Here is a 27982-nt window from a genome sequence, read left to right on the forward strand (position 1 = left end):
TATGAACTGATGCTACAATTATCCAACATGTGTCACATTTTATTATGCTCTTCACCAAATGGGTTGCTATGCATCAAGAAATATAAAAATTCATGGTTATCAGTTGAACTCCTTCATTCTAATCCTTCTCTCCCGACTAACAGCTTCCAAATGAAGACCTTGACTCATCATACATATGTCTTGACTGATTATTAAATTCAAACAGTAGTTATTAAGAGGAGAGTGATTATTTTATTCTCTTAAAGTTATTTTCAGTTCGTGAAGAAAAGAAATTCTATGTCTACAGAGAACTCAGTGACTTACAGATTGTTGTATGAAAAACAACTTGTTGAGAATGAAAGGATGGCTGCTGTTTTGTGATTCCTTTAAAGTTTACTCAGATTTTGTAGAGCCTGAAGGAAACTGTGTAAAGAAGATAAAGTGAAAACTCGGATGCCACACAAGATTAACTCTGCAGTAGAGATAAGAGCATTAATCAATGGAAAACCAGGTTCACAGAGCAGATCAGGATTACGATAACTGGAGGGCTGTGTACAAAGCCCATGAATGATTTTGCTATTTACCTTTCAAGAACAATGACAGTAATATTTTGAATTTTGATAGCTACTTTGATCAGAAGTTTTCAAACTCCTAGCATATTTTAACATATTAAACCTGCAAAGCTAGATATGACATCAATCAGAATTGTGTAAAGAATAGTCTGCTTGGATTTCTGTTGGAGAGGATGTGAGATGAGTGGCAATTAGAGATACTTATAAAAGTATCCCACAGTTCAACACTTGTAGAATACAGCCATATATTTACGTAAAAGCGAATAAAATTTACAGATAATCGGAATTTTGACCAGGTATTAATGATGTTTCCAACAAAAAAATACTGGTGTTTTACCATAAATGGAATATTGTATTTTTAGCAATGAAATTAAAAAATCAGAAATCTTAAGGGAGTAAAGGAATATCATTAAAATTAAAATGATAAGTAATAGTAAATGGCATTGGTTTGTATAAAATGAAATATTGTATGCATATATTATGGTAAATCAGGGATATAAATATTAAGTAATATATAATAATACTTACTGATGTTAGAATAAATAGTATTGGCATACAAATGGGAAATCCTGGGCAACTCATGTATTCCTTGCCCCTTCCATCCTCTCATATCCTCCTCTCTGTCCAAAATAGCCATATAAACCACCTCCCTGAACCTAGCCCTCTAAGCAGAAACTTTTTCAGTTCTGCTTTGCACACCTGCTACTTTAGCTCAATAACCTTTTCCTGTACTTTGGTTTTCGAATCTATGTTTCCTGTTTTCAGAATAATAACATAGACCCTGCCTTCTTGGAAACACATCACGTCTAATAATAACTCAGTATATCATAAAATATAAATATTAACTTACAGACTATAGGCTTAGAAGGAAATCTAAACTGGTATACACATGTACACACACACACACGCACACACATGCACACATTTTCCCCAGGTTGAATTTGCTCCTGATATTATATACACTGAGTTCGAGCTCAGGTTCTATTTAATATTATTTTTAATTTATTTGGCAGATCTTTGGAAAGAATGTGTTTTTTTCACTGACCTGATTTTCCTTGATGTGCAAAAGGTTTGTGTAAATGTATTTCCAAAAATTATACTGTTCACCTGGAGTTAATTGAACATGTGCTTTAAGCTTATCGGTTATTTTTACAGGTATATTAGATCCATGCTTTCATTCTCATCAACTGTCTTATGAAAAGTAAAATGAATTTTTGGGAGAGTATTCCAGAATAAAGAGGAAACAAGTGAGTTCAATGATCTACTAAATAATTAAACTCCTGACTTAAATTTCATAATGGGCCAGTTAAAAGAGCTAACTGCTCAGTAATTTGTTGCCAAACACAGCACTAATCATTATCAAGGCAATTTATTTTGGAGAAGGAAAAAAAAAAAAACAGTCATGCAAATTTTAAAAACATGGTAGAAATCTTCTGAAACTGTACAAGATGACCTAAGCATTAAGCAACCTCATGCACAGAAAGGAGGAGCATAATAATGTTTCATGAGTATCCAAAATCTAAGAATGACAGTTGATTCTTCATATTCCCTATTTCAATATTATACATCGAGATCAAAGAGCTCAAAGAGGTAAAGACATTGTGCATCCTGTAATGAGATATTAACTAAAGGATTCCAGATAAGTTTCCGGGTACGCAACAAGTGAGAAAACTAATGTTCAAAGTATGTCCTTGTATATATCACAGATTCTGTTAATATGTACCTGATATACATATCTCTTTCTCATTTATTAAAAGGTCCCTACTTTCATGTATGGTTTTAGTTGTTATAAGATTGAAGAGATTTCTACTCTCAGATATTCAGACTTTTTATCATTTATGAATGAGAACATAAAGCAAGAAGAGAAAAAACCCAAGTAAGTGAATGTCATGAAAACAGTTGTGACAACATTTACTACCTTCAATTTTGGTTTTGGAGGTCAATGTTTTTTCCAAGTTTTTGCCCCCAAGTTGCTCTCCTATGTCAAGTCTAGAAGTGAAAGTAATTAATGTTATTATATAAAAGAAGAAAAAATAAATTCCATGAATAAATCTGAATTTCAAGCACCATTTTCTTTATACTATGTTATCGTTGTACAAGAATAAAATGAGTATTTCTGACATATTTATCATTTTATAGGAAATTTGATTTATGTAAGTATAGCTCTTGAAAACATATTATAAAAGTCTTAAATATTTTTATGTGATTTCAAGTAGTGATAAAGCAAATTGTAAAAGCTTATCATTTTAAAGTTATAGGTTTCTTGTTTATCTTTTAAGTATGTTTGTATGTAGATCTAGATTTATTTGGGGCTTTAATTTAATTGAATAAGACAGAACTTTTGCAATGCGTTATGCTATATTATATATATGATATCACATATACCCATATGTTTAATAATATTTTGGGCAAATTGAAATAGGTAATAAATTTTCTATTTTACTTTATATATTTTACAATTAGTCAAAAATAATCTCACAGAACATTCTGAAAAGGAAAATCAAAGCAAATTATATTTAAAAAAAGCAAAGTGTACATGCCAGTAAATATATTGCACTTGGGTAGTCTTAAGGAAACAAAATGAAATGTAGTATGTCTTTGTGTTCCAACATCTCTATTTTCATTAAGAATTTCAGGCATATTTGCTCTTGCTAAATATAAAACATCTATACACATTTAATCTGTGTTTTGAGCATATATGTTCTGGACTTGAGGAGAAACATTTATTAAACATTTGATAACATGAAATCCAGGTGTTCTTATTTTATTACAATGTCTTTTTCCTTTTTCATTATTTTAAGATATGAAAGCTTCCAACATATGTCATCAAAAATATATCAGTAAAATAAAACACTGAGAAACACTATAAATCTTTATCATTAAATTCATCTTTTTTTGCTTAAAGTTTGAGAAATCCTGAATCTTACTATGCTGAATGACATAGAATTATATTTCAAAAGTGAACACTTACAGACAATTCTCAAAAAGATGACATGAAATAATAAAGGATTTTTTGTTTTGCATAACATTTAATATATCCATTGGCCCCTTTAAAGAAGTAGAAAGAATTGGAATTAAAGAATTAATAAATTTAACTATAAAGATGGAATGAAACCCTTCAACTGAAAACAATACCTGATGCTCATGATGTCTTGCAGAGATGTTTATTGAATGACAAAGAATGACTTCATGTGGTTTTTAAGATAGTAGAATATTAAGTAGCTATCAATATTGCAAACCATATCACAAAGAAATTCATGAGTATAATTATATTGCCACTTTTTTTATAATTATGTATCTCTTACTATTGCTTTTAACCATTTACTGTGGTTGAATTACACCTGGAAAAATGTGAAAAGATGATGCTAAGGTTTTCAGTAATAATGTAAGGTATTGTCATTTGCAAAACTGAGTGGTGCATTGATAGAATAGAAAAAAAAATCATGACTTTCATTGCACAGGTTTTGAAGCTATAGTTCTTAATAATCATCAATATGATAACAATAATATTTAAACCCTGAAAATGAAAGAAGTAATGATTCAGGACTTCAGGGAAAAAATGTAGACATCATGCACTCTTTCAAATACATTGCTTATTCTATGGAATTAACTTTCTGTTTTAAATCTTTCTTTAATAAAATGTAATCAGAATGTGCATCATGTCAATTTTTTTACTTCCTATTTAGCAGTTGCTTGAAAGTGACAAGTTATTATTGTAGTTTTAATCCTACTAATATTACTTCAAAATTGATGCCAGAGAAAGACCCTTCATAGCTTCCTATGAGCCCTTATACAATCATCCTTCCATATCTCTAATCTAGCAACTCTACTGCTCAGATATGCACCCTTCACTCAAGACATAACAGTTCTGAGTTCTCTGAGCTCTGTTTACACCAATCTTTTCTGTTTAAATCTTCTTTGTTTCTACTTTAACAGCCTTACCTTTCCTGGAAAAGTTTCAGGATATCCTCTCTGTGTCTTAGCATTTTGGATGTTATCTGCATGATTTAATGTAAGATTTCATTACATTGTACTTAATGTATGACATATGGGTGGGTTTTTTGAGGAGAAGGATAATTAATTCTCCCCCATCACCAAAGTCCTAACTACTATCTATAAAGGCACTTCAGAATTTCCTTTCATGACTTTCAAAACTTCCCTAAAATAATTAAATCATATTATTCAATGGCAAATCAGAAGTTCTTTGTTCAGCTGGCATTTTCCTCAGCATTGCTAAACATCAAGTAGTGATTTTTCAGTGGCACTGGATTTAAAATGAAGGAGCACCCTGGATATATGGCAATAATATAAACATATAAAGCATTAATAAATGATTTCACAAAAGTAAACTACATGCTATCCTTATCATACCAGGAACCTAACTCTTGCAATTTTATGGATAGATTTCCATTTTAGTTAACCATTACTCTTTCTTTTTTTTTTTTTTTTTTCATGAGCGGGCACCTGGAATGGAACCTGGATCTGGCATTGGCAGGTGAGAATTCTGCCACTGAGTCACACTGCCCATTTAACCATTAGTTTTTAATCCACTTGTTCCAATCCAACTTATTCCCAAGACCAAACAATACATCTGGCATGAACCTAACCATGAGTTTAATTAAGGACTTATGGACAGGAGAAGATTCTTCCCAAAGGCAACTGACTGGGAAATGCAAGTCCTTAGTAAATTAAGTTCTTTTAGGTGGCATTCCACAGCTTTAGCAGCCAGGGTTTCTTCTGTGGCCAACCATGCAGCTCCTACAAGGGACCATTTGTTTGCTAGGGCAGCCTGATGGCTCTGCTTTTCCTTATGAAATCTTAACTATCTTGCAGTCCTGGGTTCCTCATACTCCTGCACTGGACACCCTTCATCTAGGAGGGTAGCCACCCCTCCCCACATAGACATTGAAGGCTATCCTGGGTTCACCCTGGGAAGTGTCACTTCCTAGTAGTCATGCCTTTTACCACTGGCAGCTCTTTGGTCTCCTTCCTGGCTCAACAAATATTACTACTTAGGAGGAGTTTTCACTGAAACCATAAACTCTAAGCTTAAAACTATTTCAAAATAACTTAAAAAAAATATATATATATATATACATATATATATATATACACATATATATATATACATAAATATATATACACATATATATATATATATATATATCATTAATTTCTTTAATCAAAATGTGGGTACAGATGTAACAAACATCTGCAAGATAAATAATCACCATGTAATAAATTCGGTATCATAACAATAAACAGACCATTCCTCTCAGCATTCTTTCCATTTTGGACACTTTGGTAAAAACTAACATCTCTTCAAGTCCCCTTTGCATTTTTAAATACCCAGCTGTTATTTTAAGTCTGCCACAGGCAAGGATCTGGCTTTTTATATCTGTGGAGAAGATTGTCATGGTAGTTTTATGATATAATGGAGCTGGAAGAAATGGAAATTTGTGCAAATGTAAGCAATGATTAGTTCAAATTAGTGCCAAGCTGTCCATTTCTAATTAAGAAATATATTTGTTCCTCAACAATTTACCACAAAAACCTGGGAGCTTTGATATTGTAAATTCATATTTTGCTGCCTGACAAAAATAACTTACATGGTTCCCAATGATCTTTTCCATGGTACAGAGTACCATGGAAGCTAGGCGTCACTGAATACCAAGTTTAAAACTAAGGAAAATAAATTACTTTCAGCAATGAAAATATGTGAGAGAAGAAAGAATATTTATCTTGGTAATGCACCCAATTTATGTCTTAACTACATTTTAAGGAATCCAGAGTATGTAATTATAAGCATAGAATGTTCAATTTCACTGGGAGCTCTTGGGTGGTTTGTATGGGTAGAAAAATAGGGAAAAATAGGTCTGTCATGGTACCCAATGATAAAAGAAAAAACTTTAGTGATGCTAGGCAGAGTAAATGCAAATTTTATTTCTTAATAAAATATCAATCTATTTGTGATTTTCTGCATAAATATGGTATAGAAATTTGGATGGAAAGCCATATAAAACAGGAAAATGATGACTCAATTTTAAAAAGAAATTTAATTTATAATATTTTCTCCTAAAGAAGCAGAATATCTCTGCTCTGCTTAGTTGTAGCAAATGTTGCTTAATACAAATTCTGAGTAATAAAGTTCTATGATATGGAACTCAAGAAAATCTATAAAGAGCAATAGATTTATCCACTACACAAAAATTATATTTTCTGAATGTAGTATCATCTACATCATCATCATAAACTATTAGCTGTGTACCAAGTCTTAAGATTGGTTTGTTTCTACATATATGTTTCATTTATTCCCCACAATGTCCATGTAAGTTAATTGCTAGTATTATTTTCCTATTTTACAGATGATGGTAATGAAGCTAAGAAAAATTGTGACTGGACTAGGGTATCAAGATTAGCAATAATTATGCTATCAAAGTATCTATGTCTTTTCTGACATAAGTGGCCATGCCTAGTTGTCTCAAGACTATCTAAAGTTCCTTAAGGTACTGACTCTCTTTTTTAATACTGGTAAGTCATCTGTCATAGCCTCTATTTATCACTAATAGTATAAGTGACCTTTTGTATGTAACAAATCCAATCTAAAAGCTGATTACTCAAGATTTTTCAAAGTGGGCTGATCTCGGTGGGATAGATCATGGCTTTACTTAGCCTCAGCTGGCAAATTTTGACTAAGCCTGTGGGATACACTTCCAGGAAAGCGTTTTTATTTGGTTGGCAAGTTGGTCTCGGTTATTAGCTGGGAGCTCATTTGTGGCTATTGGCTTCAAACCTCAGTTCTTCTGAAAAAGTGGTGTCTCTCTCTGTGATAGCTTCATCTTCTTTATTACATGGCAATTGGGTTGTGAGAAATAATACTAATGCAAGATAAGTCCAATGTGAGAGCTCTAATGAGCCTCTGTTTCCATTATTCTTGTTACTGTCCCATTTGCCAAAGCCAGTCACATGGACATGCCCACTGTCATAGTGTGGTGTGACTACTCAAGAGTGTGAAAACTGGGAAATATGGATCGCTGGGAGAATCAAAACAAGACTCAACCAGAATATTACATTTACAGCCTTCGTGTGAAAGTATGAAACAAATAACTATAATTCCCTCATTTTTGGAGGTATCACCTGAAATGAAGTATTCCCTCTCATTTTAATATAAAGTGGGCATTGACAAATTACATTTAAAATACTACTCTTATGGAGGGAATGTCATACTGAAGGGTATGATATCTAAAATTAATATTTAGAAAATGTGTAATCATAATTTTTAAAAATTAAGATTTTCCAGCAAAGTGCTTTAATTGACCCTCTCATTGAAAAAAAAACAAATGAAAAAATATCAAAAATTAAAGAGTTTTTTTTTAATTCCTTTAAAGGCAAATAATGAATTAATGAGGTGAGTAAAAGAGTAACGAATATTTAAATATTCAAACCAAATGAAATTTAAATTCTCAATTCTGGCCTTTTCATAAAAGACATTTGCAAATAGAAAAAAAATTGTTTTAATTTCTTAGTCTTAAGTGAACTAAGGCAGTTAGCAAAGATGAAAAATCGAACTGAAGTTAACTCACAAAAAAACTGAAACTCCAAATTTCTAACCAGTTAGTATATAAATCTGCTGCACCCCCAGATATTTGTAAGAAAAATTCTTAGTCTCCAATTTTGGTAGTAAGTGGTGACTAAAATATTATCCCTCTGAGAATTCATAACATTTATTTTAAGTGTATTATTTAAAATAATTTGCATTCACTCTGTAAAATTATTGGAAGTCTTAATATCTAAGTATTGGAAGTCATGACTATGTATGTGATATCAACTCTGTACCTCTTGAATTCAGTAAAAGAAAAGGAATCTCCATGGAAATACAATAACTAACAGCAGGCCAGAGAAAATATGTCAGAAAAAAATTAAATAAATAGTGATGGTTCTTCTTCTACTTCTCTTCATTAAAAAATTATTTGAGTAGTTTTGCAAAGATCATTTAAGAACATCTTAACAGTTCTAACCATACATATGCAACCAAAATAAAATGTTTTCCACACACAGTTTACTTGGAGAAAAATTTTTAATGAAATATATATATATATATTTCATGAAAAAGAGAATCCACAGTAAGGAAGAGTAAAAGAAGACCCAAACTCTTAACTCTGAAATTATATATGGTTTGGGGAGATTATGTTTCATTCAGTGGTTTACTATAGATTACTTCTTAATTAATCCTTGGCTTTACTTATAACTCTTACTATAGAAGATTCAACTCACAGTTTTTGTCAGGTATATGACATGCAGCTTATGATGCTTACATTTCAAAAAAACACAAATCAATAAAGAATTAATATGTTAAAGGGAAATGCCTATCATTTCACAACTCTTCATTTCCATTGAAAGAAATATTTCCAAAGCTCCCATCAGGCAATTGTGAATAGGAAGATAAATTACTTGTCTGTGGAAATGCGGGAGTTGGCTGTAGTTAGCATGAGTTCTTTATGTCTCCATTCTCCAAGACTCCCTACCAGAGAAGACAGTCTAAGTTCAAGAGATGTAGGAATGGGATGAATCTGCCAATTCTGGCATTCTCTTAACAGAACCTTGGTTTTTTACAGAAAGTTATATTCTCCAACATTGATACATGACCTTTCATTCTCCATATGCTTTTTCAATTGTTTAGAAACTGGATGTGGTAGCAGGATTTCATTCATTGGAAGTCCCCTCAAAGACTCCGAAAAGGTGTTAATTGCTTTACAATAGTATTAAAAGTATGTTAAAATGAGATTGTATGGGTACAGATTTGAAACATAAAATAGATTATTCCTCAAATTGTCATAAATGAAGTAAAATGTTTTTCTTAAAAAATTGAAATGGTGCAATTTATTCTAAAAGGATATTGAAATTAGTGATCAAGTATTTAAATGAAAAATGGCCATTTTTTAGTGTTGAATGAAGAATTTTATTTTTCGTATTATTTATTTATTTATTTATTTATTTATTTATTTATTTATTGCATGGGCAGGCACCAGGAATCAAACTGGGTCTCCAGCTTGGCAGGCGAGAATTCTGCCACTGAGTCACCATCACACAGCCCGAAATATTTTTAAAAACTCTCATACATGCTGATTTTACTCAATAAAAATAATGGGTCCATATATCTACATTTTAAACTTAATTCATGTAAAAAGTGTAGCAAAGCTATTTGGTAGGAATATAGTTATTGTATATATTACTAAAAATTGAACCCTGAGATATGTTATAATATCTATATAGGCTTCCTACTTTCTGTGCAGTTATGTTTTATACTATTGTTGTTTTTGTTTGTTTCTCCTAGGTTAAAAAACACTGGGCAAAAAAAATGAAAAGAAGAGGGTGCAGATGTAATTCACTGGTAGAATTCTCACCTGCCTTGCAAGAGACCTGGGTTTGATTCCTAGACCATGCATTCCCCCTTCCCCTAAAAAAATTCAACGAATGGTGCAGCAATAATGGAATAGTCACATAGAAAAAGAATGCAATGTGACTCCACCATGCAGCATAAAAAAAATAAATTAAAACAAGGAATTTCTTCTTCTACCTACATGCTACATTTACAACATAAATCACCAGGTCCTTCAAAAATTATAGCATATTGGAAAAACAAGTGGATCTGTTGTCAGAGCTACCTTGAATTACTTGCTGGGCATCTAGTTTCATTATGACTTGGATCAGTGATTTCAATTTGCTGATCCCATGCTTCTTCATTATAAAAATGGGAATAATAATTTATAACCAATAAAGATGTCGAGGATTAAAAGCATGGAGCTAGAGCTCACAGATGGTTCAGTGGTAGAATGTTCACCTTTCATGCGGGGGGCCCAGGTTTGATTCCTGGACCATGCAACAATGTCAACAACAACAAAAAGCATGGCACAAAACCTGCATTAGAGAGATACTTTCTTATTTCACTGTATATAATTTTTTATGCATGTTTTCTCTTCATTTAGTTTCCAGGTTCTTGAACATGTCATGGGAAAGAATTCAAGGGCACAGCACATTTCAAGTAAGCAGTAGAAAGTTTATTAAGAGCGCATGTGTGGCGGGCCATGGTGGTTCAGCAGGCAGAATTCTCTCACCTACCAGGCCGGAATTCCGTATTCAATGCCCCCTACCTGTCCAGGCAAAAACAAAACAAAAATAAACAAAAGAACACATATGATCCCATGGTGCCAGGGCTATGTTCATTGTTGGGGGTCATCTCTCATGTTGCCAAGGAAACTTCATCCCTGAATGAATCTTGACTTGGTACTGTGGGATCAACAATGCCATCCTGACCAAAAGGGGGGAAAGAAGTATAACAAATAAGGTATCAGTAGCTGAGAGATCTCAAATAGAGTCGAAAGGCTACTGTGGAGGTTACTCTTAAACAAGATTCAGTTAGACATTGCTACTTATCCTAACTTACCGAACTCCAACCAAAACCTTTCCTGCCCATCCTAAAGAATATCTAGGACGTTGTATAAGATTCGACAAAGAATCTTATTCATGCACTAGGATAACATTCCAAAACCTGTAACTTGGACCAGATAAGTCGTGAAATGCAGAGGGGTAAGCACTCCCAGAACATCAAGTAGTTCCATCCCCCATCCTAGAATTATTGACAGTTCCTTACAAAATGAAAGTTAAATGAGCATAGCCCAAATATTTCTTAAAAGTGGGAGAAAAATCAAAGGGATGGAGGAGTTATATAGAAAAGCTTAGGTTTAATAAATGAGCATGAGTGCTGAATCACTATATTGATATTCCTTTTAGTCTCCAGTATAATAGAGCAGCTAGAAATAAAAAACCAAAATTGTGGATTTATAGCCATACCAAACTGAAATCTGTTCTATAACTAATTGTTGTGATGCACTTGATAAATTTTTTTCTGTATATATGTTATTTTTCACAAAAAAGAAAAAAAAAGAGAAGAAGGGATATAGCAGGAAAGAGAGGATGAGTATGACTGCTGAACCTTATATTGATATTTATTTTGGTCTCCAGTGTTGAGTAGCAGCTGGAAGAAAAAACAAAAAACCATGGAACTGTAACCCAAACCAAACTTTAAAATCTGTTCTATAACTACTTGTTTAAATGTTCCTGGAAATTTATTGCTTTTTTGTATATATGCTAAATTTCACCAAAAAAAGTTAAAAAAATAAATAAAAGAATGCATATGAGTGAGCACAGCAGGATGGCACCATAGTGAGATATGAAATTGAGTTCATCTTCCCAAGCAACTAATAAATAGCCGGGAACTTCAAGGGACAACTGCTGGGGCAGTGGCATCAATGTCTGGATGCACATTGTAAACCAATCTGGAAAGGGTGGAATAACTGAGATCCCACATAGAACCATAAGTTTCCCAAGCCATAGTGGCTGAATTCTCTCCTCTGTGGGTATGGCAGCCTGGTTCCCTGAGGGCTCAACCAAGCTCCAAATGCAGAATTAATGAGAAAATATGGAGTACTGAAAGTAGGTCCTGAGTTCAGATAAACCTATAAGAGCAACTAAAGAGCCAGGAATTTTTGCTCCAGCAGAAAGGAGTAGAGTTGATGGAAAAAAGTAAATTAAAAACAAGAGGCTTTTTGAGTTGGATAACACAAAATACCGGAAAAGGGTTGGACCTTAAGAAGAGGGGGCAGATAGAGTCTGGGGACACATAAGCTTAGGTAGCGACTCGAGCTCTTGATTGGTAAACATGGAGAGCAGGTGTCTGGCTCTGAATAGGATTCTTTTTTTCCTTTTAACTTCTTAACAGCTCACTAGAAAGAATTGCAAGCACTCTCAAGCTCCAGCACTGATCCTGGCAAGAGTAGAATTAAAGCATGTCTGAAAGACAAAGTAAACAGGTGAAAGGGGCAATTCCTTAAAGAACACATCTTCACCAAGAAAGAAGGGGCAGGGCCTACTACAATTGGCAGCTCTCCTTCAGGAAATTCAGGCCCCAGGGGCTGGAAAACAGAAGGAATCAATATCTACCTGTTACCTCTGCCTCAGTCTCAATCATTACACTGGCAGTGAGAGGGTGCTAAAATTAAAGGCAATACATCACTTTATGGAGGTAGAAAATTGCAGGCAGACAAGACCAATGCTGGGCAGGACAGAACAGCACAGAGACTACAGATTTCATAGGAAAGTTGGACAGCTTGCTAGGTCTCACCTCAAGGAAACTTGATATTGGGTACTCTCATCTCCTGAGACATGGGTTTGTCTAGTCTGGAAAGTCTAAATGGGGTTGATAATATCTGAGGAGACCTTCCTCAAAAAATAAAAAGTCTACACATAGCTAGGGCAAGAAACAGAAAAACAAGAACTGAAAAATTCAGAACAGTTACACAGAATATAGGCTAGAGGCATAGCATAAGTTGAACGGAAAGCCAAAAAACAGATAGAGAACAAAGCCAACCAACAAGGAAACTCCGTAAAAGAGTGAAAACAACATCCAGAATAAAGAAAATTAAGGAAATCAAATGCCTAGACACCAGAAAAAAGTAATGAGCTACACTAGGAAAATCGAAGATATAGACCAGCCAAAGGTACAAACCAACACTTCAAATTAGATACAGGAGTTGAATAAACTAGTTCAAGATATTTTAACAGACATGCAAAATCTCATCAAAATTAAAATCAATGAATTGAGGGAGGAGATAAAGAAGACATTGTGTGAAAATAAAGAAGAGTTCAAAAGTTTGAAAAAAATTCAGAACTTGTGGGAATGAAAGTCACATTAGAAGAGATGGAAAAAACAATGGTGAACTACAACAAAAGCTTTGAGGATGCAGAAGAAAGGGTTAGTGTACTAGAGGACTGGACATCTAAAATCTAACTCACAAAAGAATGGAAAATATATGAACAGGGACTCAGGAAATTGAATGATAGCATGAAGTGCATGAATACACATGTTATGGTTGTCCCAGAAGGAGAAGAGAAAGGAAAAGGAAGGAACAAGACTAATTGATGAAATAATCACTGAAAATTCCCCATCTCTTATGAGAGACATAAAATTACAGATCCAAGAAATGTAGCACACCTTAAACAGAATAGATCCAAATAGACTTACTCCAAGACACTTACTAATCATATTGCTAAATGTCAAAGACAAGGAGAGAACTTTGAAGGCATCAAAAAATAAAAAAATAGCAATCCAAGGCAGTGCAACAGTGGCTCAGTGGCAAAATTCTCACCTGCCATGCTGGAGACTCAGGTTCTATTTCTGGTGCCTACCCAGGCAAAAATAAATAAATAAATAAAATGGCAATCCATCACATACAAGGAACACTCAATAAGACTATGTGTGAATTTCTCATCACAAACCATGGAGGCAAGACGGAGGTAGTATGATATATTTAAGATTCTGAAAGACAAAAACTGCCAACCAATAATTAAATACTCTTCAAAAATGTCCTTCAGAAAGGAGGGGTAGATTAAAAAATTTTTCAGACAAACAGTCCCTGAGAGAATTTGTGATTAAAAGACTGGCTGTATAAGAAATATTAAAGGGAACACTACAGGCATATAGGAAAAAACAGGAGAGAGAGGTCTGAGAAGAGTGTAGAAATGAAGACTGTCAGTAAACATAAAAAAGAGAAGAAAAATAGATATAACATATAAAATCAAAAAAACAAAATGGCAGGAAAAAGTACTGCTTTACAGTAATAATATTAAATATTAAAGGATTAAACTCCCCAATCAAAAACATAGACTAGGAGAATTGATTAAAAACAGGATCCATCTATATGCTGTCTATAGGAGATTTACTTTAGACCTAACAACAAATATGTTGAAAGTGAAAGGTTGGAAAAAGCTATTTCATGCAAACAACAATCAGAAAAGATCAGGGGAAGCTATACTAATATCTGATGAATTAGACTTCAAATATAAAACATTTAAAAGAGACAAAGAAGGACACTGTATGCTAACAAAATAAACAATACAACAAGATTACATAACAGTCATAAATATTTATGCACCAAGCTAGAGTGCTCAAAAATACTTGAGCAAAGACTGACAACACTGAAGGCAGAAGTAGATACATCTACCACAATAGCTGAAGACTTCAATTCCCTGTTCTCATTAATGGATAGCATGTCTAGCCAAGGAACGGTTTGGAAACAGAGATTTTGAAATAATATGATAAATGAACTAGATGTAAGAGAAATTTATAGAAATTATACCCCACAACATCAGGATACATTTTTTTCTCAAGTGCTCTTAGTTCATACTCAAAGAGAGAACATATGCTGGGTCACAAAGCAAGTGCCAATAAATTTGAAAAGATTGAAATTATACGAAGTACTTTTTTGGGTTATAATGGAATGAAGTCAGAAATAAATTACAGGCAGATGATGGTTCTAGGAAGAAATTACAAGAGAAATCCGTTAATATCTTCAGACAAATGAAAAGGAAAACATAATATATCAAAATGTATGGAATGCAGCAAAGGTGGTGCTGAGAGGGAAGTTTATTGCCTTTGTCTATATTATAATAAAGAATGAGCAAAAATTGAAGAATTAACTGTTCACTTTGAAGAACTAGAGAAAGAATAGAAAAATTATCCCAAAGCAAAACAAAGGAAAAAATAATGAGGGTTACAGCAGAAATAAATGATATTGAGAATATGAAAGTTGTCAAGAAAATCAACAACACCAGAAGTTTGTTCTTTGAGAAGATCAATAAAATCAATGGACCCTTAGCTAGGCTGACAGAAAAAAAAAGACAGGGAATGCAAATAAATAAAGTAAGAAATGAAAAGGGAGACATAACTACTGACCTCACAGAAATAAAGGAATTAATGAGAGGATACTACGAGCAACTATATGCTAATAAACTAGACAATACAGATGAAATAGACAACTTCCTAGAGAAGCATGAACAACCAACATCGATTCAAGAACAGACAGCCTCAACAAACCAATCACAAGTAAAAGGATTGAGTCAATCATCATGAAGCTCTCCAAAAGCAAAGTCCAGAAACAGATGGCTTCACATGTAAATTCTATCAAACATTCAAGAAAAAATTAGTACCAATCATGCTCAAGCTCTTCAAAAAATTTGAAGAGGAGAGAAAGCTACCTAATTCATTCTATGAAGCCACCACCACCGTAATACCAAAGCCAGACAAAGATACTACACGAAAAGAAAATTACAGACCAATATCTCTAATCCATGTAGATGCAAAGATTCTCAACAAAATAGTTGTAAACCAGTCCAACAGCACAATGAAAGAATTATACACTATAGCCAAGTAGGATTTATTCTAGGTATGCAAACCTGGCTTAACACTAGAAAATCAATTATTGTATTACAATAAGTCAAAGCAGAAAAAGCACATGATCATCTTGATTGATGCAGAAAAGGCATTTGATAAAATTCTGCATTCTTTTTTGATGAAAACACTTCAAATGACAGGAATAGAAGGGAACTTCCTCAACATGATAAAGGGAATAAATGAAAAATCCACAACTAACATCATCCTCAATGGGGAAAAACTGAAAGCTTTAAGATCAAGAACAAGACAAGATACCAACTGTCATCATCATTATTCAATATTGTGCTGAAAATTCTAGTCAGAGCAACTAGACAGGAAAAAGAAATAAAAGGAAACCAAGCTGGAAAGGAAGAGGTAAAACTTTCAAATGAAATGTTACTATATGTCAATAATTCAAAAAAATAATAATAATAAATCTACAGAAAGCTACCAGAGCTAAAAAATGATTATGGCAATGTGGCAGGGTACAAGATTAACACTCAAAAAATCAGTAGTGTTTCTATAAATAAGCAATGAGTAATTTGAGGAGGAAATAAGAAAAAAAAAATTACATTTGCAATAGCAATCACAAGATTTAAATATTTAGAAATAATTTTTTCAAAGGATGCCTAAAAATTATAGACAGAAATCTATAAGAAATTGCTAAAAGAAATCGTGGAAGACAGAAATAAATAAAGGGCATGCTGTGTTCATGGTTTGGAAGACTATTATTGTTAAGATGTCAATTCTACTCAAGTTGATTTATAGATTCAATACAATGTCAAGTAAAATCCCAACAATTTACTTTACAGAAATAGAAAAATCAGCCAAATTTATTTGGAAGAGGGGTGCTCTGAATAGCTAAAAATATCTTGAGAAAGAAAAATGAAGTGGAGGCCTCACACTTTCTGATCTCAAAGCAAATTACGAAATTAGAGTGGTCAAAATAGCATGTTACTGGCATGAAGATAGATATACTGACCAATGGAATCAAATAGAATGTTCAGAAATAGAACTTCTCATCTATTGACATTTGTTCTGTAACAAGGTGATTAAGCCAACACACCTGGGACAGAGGAGTCTCTTCAATAAATGGATATCCATTTGCAAAAAAAGAGAGAAAATCCATATCTCACACACTATACAAAAATTAACTCAAAATGGATCAAAGACCTAAACAGTAGAGCTGAGGCCATAAAGCTTTTAGAAGAAAGTATATGGAAATATCTCATAAATATTTTGCTAGATGATTTCTTAGAGCTTACACCCAAAGCATGAGCAATGAAATAGATAAACTGGATTTCCTCAAAATTAAACACTTCTGTGCTTCAAAGAACTTTGTCAGGAAAGTAAGAAGGTAGGCTAGTCAATGGGAGACAGTATTTGGAAACCACATAAAAGATAAGTGTTTAATATCCAGAATATATAAAGAGATTCTACAACTAAACCATAAAAAGACAAACAACCTAATTTAAAAATGGGCAAAAAACATGAACAGACACTTTTCAGAAGAGGAAATACAAATACATGAAAAGATGTTCAACTTTACTGGTGATTAGGGAAATGCAAATGGAGCCACAATGAGCTATCACCTCACACCACTAGATCAGCCATCATAAAAAAAGAAAAAAAAAAACAGAAAATAGCAATTACTGGAGAGGACATTGAGAAAGAGACACATTGGCCCACTGTTAGCAGGAATGTAAAATGGTACAACCACTCTGGAAGGCAGTTTGCTAGTTTCTCAGGAAGTTAAGTATAGAATTTCTATATGATCCAGCAATCCTATTACCAGGTATATAGTCAGAGAAACTGAAGGCAAGGAAACAAATGGACATTTGCACACCAATATTTATTGCTGCATTATTCATAATTCCCAAGAGATGAAAATAGCCCATAAGCTCACATACAAACAAGTATTCATTATATATAATGGGATATTATGCAGCTTTGTGGCAGAATAAACTCATGAACCATGTAACAATGTGAATGGACCTTAAAGATATTACATTGAGTGAAATTACCTAGAAACAAAAGAAAAAATAGTGTGGTCTCACTGATATGAACTAACATTGATGAGCAAACTTTGAGATTTGAAGTTGAGAACATAGGATATCAAGGGATATAAAAAGGGTAGAGATGGGAAATTTGATGCGAAAGGAGTACAGCATATTCAATAAGATTGATTGTATAGATCCAGAAATGGGTAGCACAATATTCTCTCGTGGTAGCACAATATTGTAAGTACACTGAACAAAGATGAGTGTGAATACAATTGAAAGAGGAAGATTAGGGGCATGTATGACACTAGAAGGAAAAATAGGTAAAATTTTGACTATATAACTTTGCAAAATCTAAAGTGGTCAGTGATGGTGATTAAATGTACAAACATAAAAACATTTTTGCATGAGGAGAACAAATAAATGTGAACATGGCAAGGTGCTGAAAATGGGATGGTATACAGGGAAAATTATAATCAATGTAAGCTAAGGTTTGTAGTCAACAGTAACATTGTAATAAGCTTCCACTGAATGTAACAAAAGGCATTATGGCAAAACTAAGTGTCAACAAGTGGGGAATATGGGGGAGGGGTATGAATTCTTTGCAGGAGAAAAAGAAATGTCTTCATATACATTATGGTAGCAAAGGCATGGGTATTTACTTAGATCAGATTGTATGATATGTGAATAAAACTGTTTAAAAATGAACATAGAGAAACAAGTACTAAAGAAAATGTGGAGAAAGAGATGCACCTGTTCACTTTTGGTAGGGAAGCTGAAAGGTGCAGTTCCTCCAGAGGGGACTGTGGTAGTCCCACAGTAGGCAAGGGGTGGAACATGCACACTGGTGTTTATGGCTGCAATGTTCATGATTCCCAGTGGATGGAGGTGGCCTAAAGGTACAACGACTGAGGAATAGAAGAGGGATTTGTAGGTTTACATACAGCAGACTACTGAGCCATTGTAAGAAGGTGTTTTTGTTTGCTAGCTGCCGGAATGCAATATACCAGAAATGGAATGGCTTTTTAAAAGGAAAATTTAATAAGTTGCTTGTTTACAGTTCTAAGTCTGAGAAAATGTCCCAACTAAGACGAGTTTATAAAAATGTCCAATCTAAGGCATCCAGAAAAATATACCTTGATTCAAGAAGGCAGATGAAGTTCAGGGTTTCTCACTCAAGTGAGAAGGCACATGGTGAAAACAGTCTGGGTTTCTCTCTCATCTAGAAAGGCACATGGTGAACACAGTCATGGTTCCTCTCTCACCTGGAAGTGGTGAACATGGCATCATCTGCTGGCTTTCTCTCCTGGCTTCCTGTTTGATGAAGCTTACTAGGTGGCATTTTTCTTCTTCATCTCCAAAGGTCACTGGCTGCGGGACTCTGCTTCTCATGGCAATGTCATTCTGCTCTGCTCTCTCTGAATCTTTTTCACTGTTCAAAATGTTTCCACTTTTATAGGACTTCAGAAACTAATCAAAACCCACCCAAATGGGTGGAGACATGCCTCTACTTAATCCATCGTAACAACCACTCTTGATTAAATCACATCTCCAGGGAGATGATCTAATTACAGTTTCAAACATGCAATAGTGAATAGGGATTAGAAGAAAGGTCTGCCTTTACAAAATGGGATTAGGATTAAAACATCTAGGGTACATATAAGCATGTTGAGTTGAAGTATATTAGGAGCTCCAAGTGCAAAATAAGGGTAATTGAAAGATTTTCTAGTTGAATTTTAAAATCCTTAGTCCTAACCTTCAAATGTAGATGCATAGACAGCTAAAATACTGAAAGATAGCATGTATATTTCTTTATTTAAAAAATAGATACTTATTTTCATTAGTAAATTCTATCAATTTATTCCTATCTTAATTATGAAAAGAATTATAAAAAATAATTATTTCATTGTCTTCTCTTCTTTTGCAGCACTTAAACATTTTTTCTGTTAAATTACCAAGGCTACCAAAAGAAGCATTTGGGAATTTAATGCTGGAGGAAATTTACATAAAAGAGAACTATGAGCTGTCCAATTAGGCAGAAGCTTATATTTTAAGAAGGGAGTGGTGGGATTTTGGAGAGGTTGGTTCAGACCAGATTATGTAAGCAAGTTTCTGTAGAAGAAGCAGAGCCCTGAGACCCTCCAACCCCAACCCTCCGTCTCAGCTGTCCTTTCAGGTGTTTCTGGCTTGCTTCCTCTCCTAGAGTAGCTGCAGCTTCACTCCTGGTACAAGTTGTATTAGGTAGGGGTCTCTAGAGAAACAGAATCAGCAGGAAATATTCATAAATATAAAATTTATAAAAGTAACCATGGGATTGTAGAGTCCAAAATCTGCAGGGCAGGCTGTGAAGCTGATGACTCCAATGGAGGGTCTGCACAAACTCCACAGGAGAGGCTCACCAGCTGAGGCAGGAAGAGAACCTGTCTCTTCTGAATCCTCCTTAAAAAGGTTCCGGTGATTAGATTAAGCAGAAGACATTGCAGAAGATACTCTCCTTGGCTGAATACAAATGGAATCAGTTGTGGATGTAGCCAACATGATCATGATTTAATTCTCTGATACGTCCTCATAGCAACAGACAGGCCAGCACTTGCCCAACCAGACAAACAGGTACCACCACCTACCAAGTTGACACATGAACCTGACCATGACAGAAGGAATGAAGGTGTGAGATATGTAAACTAGTTGAATGAAACTTAAGGGCAGCATGTTGAATGAAATGTCAGAAATAGAAGGTCAAATATAATGCCTCACTCATACAGAATAATTATATTATACAAACTTGGAGAATGAAGTTGAGCACATTGGCTATCAGGCTGGGGCCTATTGTAAAGTTTCCTTGATTGTAAGCTCTTACAGCTGTCACATATTTTCAAATTCTAAGACACTGAGCTATTTGTATATAACTTCATCATTCCCTGAAATTTGGGATACTTAGGTGACATCTGAGACTCAGAGTTAGAGTTCTGAAGCTATGAAAACCAGTATTACCCCACTTAGCAACTGTTAAAAAAGGCTGAAAAAGTGATCAGAGAAGTAGTAAATCATCAATATTCTTAGCTTCCTAAACCTTCATGATGGAAACTTAAGTCAGTGATGGCAGAATGATTGAAAAGAGGATGTAAACCTAGTGAAATTGCATAATAGTCTGCATATTTCTGTCTAGTAAAGATTTAAGTAATTTCTTCCTGGTGAAAATAACTACCTTCAAAATCTATTACCTTATGAGATATTAAGCAGTTTTGTATTTAATCCTGTCTTAATATAATATTATTTTACTAAATTTCTGAGAAATATCTAATATATCTAAATATCTAGCTTTAGTATGCAATTTCTGATAGAAAAAAGAGAGTAAAATGAAAACTTTCCTCTATTCCAATCGAAAAGCCAGAGCAGGAGAAACAAATATTCAGAAAACAAAGCTTTCTCTGTAAAAAATACATTGTCTTATTTGAGACAAATTGATTTATTTTGTGAAAAGAATAAAGGAGAGAATCAACTAAATCTAAAAGATTAAATGTTGATTCACTTGATACTTAAAAGGGAATTTTACACATCACACTCTAGTGGTCTTATTAGCACCACAACAGGCTAAATACAATATCCGTGTATCATCAAAGAATGTACAAGCATTTTCAGATCTCAAATTTATCAACTCTATTTCTCATTAAGTAATCTTTTTTTTCATTATACATATAGATTAGGTACAAGTTAGAATATTTTATTAGTTTTTAATTCTAATTAGTATCTTCATCACTGCCCATGGAAATCTGCTCTGGGAAATGATATAATAATGGACGCCTTTATATATGAATACTGATGTTATCTTCTGCACCTTCTTATTTGATTTATCATGATTATTTAATTTAACTAAGCTATGTATCCAAATTATTTAAACAGGCACCAGTTTATAAGGTATGTTAAGAGAAAGAAAGCAGTCTACAGGACCCCTTCATTTTCCCTTGTTTTATTTCACATCCTCAGGTAACTTATTTTAAAGTGTTATTTTAAAGTGCTGAGTCTTTGTGATTAACTTCAATAGCTCCATAGAACATGCTTGAATTCATCCATCAGGCTTTATCTACTGACTTTCCAGTAGAGAAATTGATGAAACTTTAACTCTTCCAGTCTCAGCACACAGATACACATTTCCTATCTGCCATTCTCCACAAATGAATATATCATTATATTGTGAGGTCCATATTGAGTGTTTAGTTTATCGTAAATAAGTAAATTTTATCCATTAACAATTGAGCTGCAAAAAAAAAAAGACATACTTAACGCTTTCTTCAAACTTTTATTTTACTCAGAGTTAGTATATGTTTTACAAATATATTTTTTTAATTTTCTAAGTGTCACTGTCATAAGCTAAATCTTCCCTTTAGATGCGCCTTTTTATGAGCTGTTTAACTATTTTCTTCTTTTTGAAGAAGCCTCTTCTAAAGTCTTCTGACCTGCTTCGGTCTGTTCTTGTTATCCATGCATATTCCTGGATATCACTTTTCTCTCCTTCTGGGGACTTAGTCTGCTGCTCTTGCTTGCTGGGTTTTTTATTTCCTTAATCTAATGTCATCATCTTAGTCTCCTCCCTCTTCTTTAAAAACGATAATTGGAGAAATAAATATTTAATAACTTGAATGTCTGAAAATACTTTTAATTTCACTCTGTTATATGATCAATGATTTAGATGACAATAGAATCTAGAGGGGAAACAATTTATCTTCAAAATGGTGAAATCTTTGATCCATTCTCTTGCTTATCTTCTGGCTTATTATTTTACTCTTCAGAACTGTGAAATTCCTTTGAGTCCTTTTTTTTTTTTTAACCCATTCTCTTTTTCTCTTTTTTCTTTCTCAATTTCTTTTTGGGTTTTTTTTTTCTCTCCAGTTTTCTAAGATTTCAGGAAGTCCTGACTTAATAAAAATCTCCATTCATGCACTGTACTAGGGCCTCAGTGAGCTCTTTATATCTGGAAAATAGTTTTTGATTTTGAGATATTTCAATTATCTTATTGAAGATTTACTACCCTATTTTCTCCTTGAGAACAATAGAAATATTTATGCTGAATCTGTTCAATTGGTCTTTTCTTTTATCTTCTAGTCTCCACATTTTTGAGTTTCCATGTTATTTCTTCAACTTTATCTTCCAAACATTCAAATGAGTTTTTAAAGTTATTGTCATTATTTCTGCTCTTAGAAATTAATTTCCAAAAGAGATTATTTTTCTCTGATTAATTTTCTACTTTGTCTGACTGTCCTTTTTAATGGTACCATGCTTTAGTATCACAAATATCTTCAACAAATCTGTAGGAGAATATTACCGAGAATAAATTGAATAGTTTATGATGAACGGTAAAAGTGAAAGAGATTTTTAAAATTATCCCAACTTTTATGGCATGAAGGAATAGGAGGAAGGAAAAAATTAATAAAAGTTACAAAATGGAAAATGAAAATATTGGGGGGAAATCCTAAATTCAGTTGATAAAATAATCTCATGTATACATGGAATTTATAATTTTGGAAACTATTTGTCAGGGAAAATGGAAATAAGTTCTTATAATAAGAATACATACTTATATACATATTAATTTCAATAAAACATGAAGAATCTTTTTAGAAGGTAATACTGTAGCATACTTGTTGAACAAAATTATTTAAATACTTATATTGGTTTAGTACAATAGGTGTTCCAGTAAAACATTTGGCTTGTGTAAAAAGGATGAATTGAAATACGCATTTATAAATATTTGTGTCTAACAGGAGATTACAGGAACAAATTCTTTGCTACATCATATTCTTCTAACAAATGGGAAAACTAAATTTTAAATTAAAAAGCACAATTCATTATCTATAGTAATCAAGTGGTCAATATCACACATACTAATTAGGATTATTGCAGTCATTGAATGACAATTTCCTACCTATTCCTTAAGGAAGCCATTTAAAATCCTAAAAATATGTCTTAGTCCCTGAAGAAATTGAAACCTTTAATATACTTTAAAATGGACAGAAAATTACTAATCATTAATGGGCAGTTTTGTTAGACTGAAATTTCTATGAGTTTAATAAAAATAAATTAGATAATTTATGATTGTTTAAATAAATAAGTAAATATGTTTGAGAATAAATTGATGAATTTAGAAGGAAAATATTTTTGAAAGTCAGTACCTTAGTTGGGTGTGTGTTTGTGTGTGTGTGCATGTGTGTTGTTTAAAGTGACATTATTTATTGTCAGAGTATCTTTGCAGTATAGGAAGAACAGAGAGCTAATTGAAACAATCTATATTTTAATATTTCTCTCATTCTCCACTCTGTTTCTGAGAAAATAACACAAATATCATCATTTATTTGGCCAGAGAATGCATAATTTTTCCTAATCTCTTTATGCAACCAAATCGTTGAAGCCCTTGAATGGGAACAATTGGAAATGATAATCATGCATTATATTAAGTCTTGCTAAATCTTTATTCTGATGTCCATGTACTTATATTTACAGAATTAGACATTTTTAAATAACTATCAAATGCTATTATGTAAATATAAATTCATAAAAGTTACATTAGCTTACCAAAAAATCTGTGTATAATTATTCATCCCACTAATGATTACTTCTTGATCTCACATCAATTAAATATTTAAATTGTGTGATCATTTGTTATCTGTAAATAGTCTGCAGCAAGTAATAGCCTTCACAAAGAGTGTGCTCTTTTTATGTTTGATATACTGAATGTTGTTGAAGTCATGACTCCAGAAAATGGATACTAAGACTGTTTTTCTGTACAATATGTTGCATTAAATATGCATGGCATAACTGTTATAGCACAAATTATATTTTTCTAGTTTTAATATACAATTACAGCATATGAAAAACAATATATACAAAATTCCCTTTTTGGCCATTTAAGGATGGATCCATAAAAGTTAAAAGTCCACAATGCATTTTAAATGAGATAGTTATTTATCTGTTATATCAAGACATATTTTTTAGGAAAGATAGGAGAATAATGTGTTCGTTAATCATCTTTTCCTGTGGTGGTGTGGAGTATTGTGTACCCCAGAAAAAACATGTTCTTAAACTTAGAACATTTCCGTGGTTTGTGAACTCTTTGTAAGTAGGATGTTTTGAAAAAGTTACTTCAGTTAAGATGTACCACAAGATCAGTCTTAATCCTATTACTGGAGTCCTCTATAAGCAGAAAGAAGCTTAGTCAAAGAGAAAGCCACAGAGGAAGCAGCCATAAGCTGAAATCAGAACCAGGAAGAGGAGGGAGAGGCCAGTATTGGCTACCATGTGCCTTCCATGTGCCAAACTAAGGACCAAGGATCACTGCAACCAGCCCCAGAATATGACTTTCTTCGGGAAGAAAGTATCCCCTTGATGATTCCTTGATTTTTATTTTCTCTTAGCCTTAAAAGGGTAAGTTAATAAATTCCCATTTTTTAAGCTGACTCATTGCATGTTAGTTTCTTGAGAAGCCAGAGAAAATTAAAACATTTCCTGAACACCCTCCCAAAGATGAAATAGATATCCAACTATATAGAGATTATGGACAACAACAACCTCATATTATAAACAGAAGAATATTTTTAACATAGAATAAAATGTGATCAAATTTGCAATATAAGGAAATTTAACTAATGCATTGTTTTAAATATTCAACATGATGTAGCATTCAATTCATTAATTTAAGTTTGATTGGAAGCATGTGGACCGATTGTCTAGTTTTGCCACATGAGACACAAAATCAGAACTGAAAAAGAATACAAACCCATAAAATTTAGCCCATTATATACATTTTGAATTTTAGGAAATATAACATTGCCAAAGCAAATAAAGTGTAGAACCTAGGAAAGCCCTGATGGGTAAGTGTTTCACAAACTGTACACCCAGATAGCACTGGCTCTACTTAAAGGAGAATATGCCAAGACAGTCAATCAGCCCACAAAAAAGAAGTATACTAGCTAATAATAATCAGTCAAGCAATGGAATAAAAGTTGTTTTCTACAGAAAGAAGAATCCTATACTTTGAATTGTGCAGGTAATTTTCAAAGATTTTAAAATTATTTTATACTTTCAAGGAAACAATCAAATACTAGAAGTATTATGGAAGAAAAAGAAGCCTCATGTCGTGTCCCAGATTTAGAAACTGACAGAAGCACGTTTGATTTGACTTTGTCTTGAAATATGCTATAGCAGAAATATGGTGACTTGTCTGAAGTATAAAAATATCATACTGAAATTTTATTGTCTGTAATAAAATGATTAAAGTTGGAAGAAATAAAGAAAAAAATACCCCAACAAGTTAACTTTAAATTCAGCTAAATCTGAAATGATTAACAATAGCTGAAATCTGTAAAATTTTATAACTTATTTTAAAATTTCCTACAATTATTTTAAACATATTCAGAAATTTTCAAATCTATGCAATATGTAGTTTATTTCATATAGGAAGAGGGCTATATCTCAAAATGATTTCACATGGTCTGCCACCAATTATGAATGACTGCCCCAAACACAATAAACTGCTTTGAACTCATAATAAAGAAAATAGCATAATTAAATACAATTTCCTTAAATCCTTTAACTTTACCTAATTATTTTTTTCAGAAAAAGAAAATTTTTGTTTAGCTACTTGAAACATATCCTAGAGCTTGTCATGTGTGTACACAACAAATATACAACATAGTGCCTGAGTAGATCAATTAATTTTAGTTCCAAGTGATTCTTTCTATAATTTATTTAATGAAAACTCTGTTATTAAAGGAAGACACAGATATTTTATTTGTTTATGCTATATCCTTAAATTGGGCCTACTACTATTATTTGGTTTCCTTATTCTAAAAATGATACAACACTTGGATGATGGGTACAAGTGTTTGGCAGAATTAATGAAGAAATTGATGAGAAAATAAAGGAATGCTTTAATGTAGGTTGAATCATAATTTCTCAGGGAAAAGAACACTAAGAAATGATTACTCCTGTCTATTAAGTTATTTTTACATCAAATATAAGGAATTACCCCTTTTAGCATTCAGTAAAAGAAAATAAGGCTGTACTCAATGTTTTCCTAGGCAGAATTAGGTCTCAGGTAAAAAAGGAGATTTTTTTTTTCCTTAATCAAACAACTGTTAGAAATAGTAAATGAACTTAACAATTTTACTTAATACATGTTAATATACAAAAATCAAATGAATTTCTAGATTCTTGCAGAAAATCAAATACGTCTGATAAAGGGATCATGACAGTAAATTTGGAGTTGAGTAAACTATTGACAAAAAACCAATATACATGAAAACATATGAGAATAGATACCAGGCAAGCCCTCATATGGATGAAGCTAGGTATGTATTACTGTTATGTTTTTACCTATGAGTAGGATACCAACACGTGTCTGGTCAGGCTACTAGAGTTGCCTTGCCCAATTCATAGATGCAGTTCTTTCTGATGACAACATAATACAAAAGTAATCAAACTTCATCAGCTTTTGTATCATAGGTCCCCATGGTCATATCTCTGAAATCAAAATCTGGAGAGTCCTACCCCCAGATACCACGAAGCTCCATGGATACTGGTATTATGGGCATACATGTAAAATTACTGACGACCTAGAATACCTTTTGTGCTGATCTCAGATATCATATAATTCTGCTCTTGGAGTAGAGCTGATGGACTTCAATGAGCTCTAAGTAAGAAGGACAATAACAGCTTGGAGATGATGAAGAAAATGTAGATTTGGATGCTTCCTAGAGGATTATTTAGGATGCTTATTGTCAAATAATAAGAAAACTCAAACAAAATGAAATGGTTTAAAATGGAGTAAATTTGTCATTTTAATTAATTATGATTAAATTAATTCTATGGCTGATTAAGTAGCTAAACAATATCACCAAGTAAATTATTATATCAAATATTCCCCTCTATCATCCTCAGAAGTCTGTTCCTTGTTTCTAGATTTGGCTTCTTGTGTTTATAAGATGGACAGAGCAAATCTGATTCAATCTTCACACTGAAAAATATAAACCTATAGGATAAGAAAACAGGTTCTTTCCATATATATCCTTTTCAGAGAAAATAAAACTTTGAGAAATCCTTCATCCTGCAGCATAGTATTGCAGCTATTAACAATGTCTGTCAAAAATCTAAAGAGGTATGCAAAATGCCTG

General features: G+C 33.0%; 1 long non-coding RNA gene across 1 annotated transcript; it reads right to left on the bottom strand.

Moving 5' to 3' along the window:
* Positions 1-348: 348 nt before the first annotated feature.
* On the bottom strand, positions 349-27237 carry LOC143646166 (uncharacterized). The gene is made up of 3 exons (XR_013157354.1): positions 27186-27237; positions 2470-2540; positions 349-451 (listed from the first exon to the last, which is right to left on the bottom strand). It is a non-coding gene; the product is annotated as an uncharacterized LOC143646166 (long non-coding RNA).
* Between the last annotated feature and the right edge of the window lie 745 nt (positions 27238-27982).

Source organism: Tamandua tetradactyla, chromosome 9, assembly GCF_023851605.1.
Source record: "Tamandua tetradactyla isolate mTamTet1 chromosome 9, mTamTet1.pri, whole genome shotgun sequence".
Taxonomy (NCBI): Eukaryota; Metazoa; Chordata; class Mammalia; order Pilosa; family Myrmecophagidae; genus Tamandua; species Tamandua tetradactyla.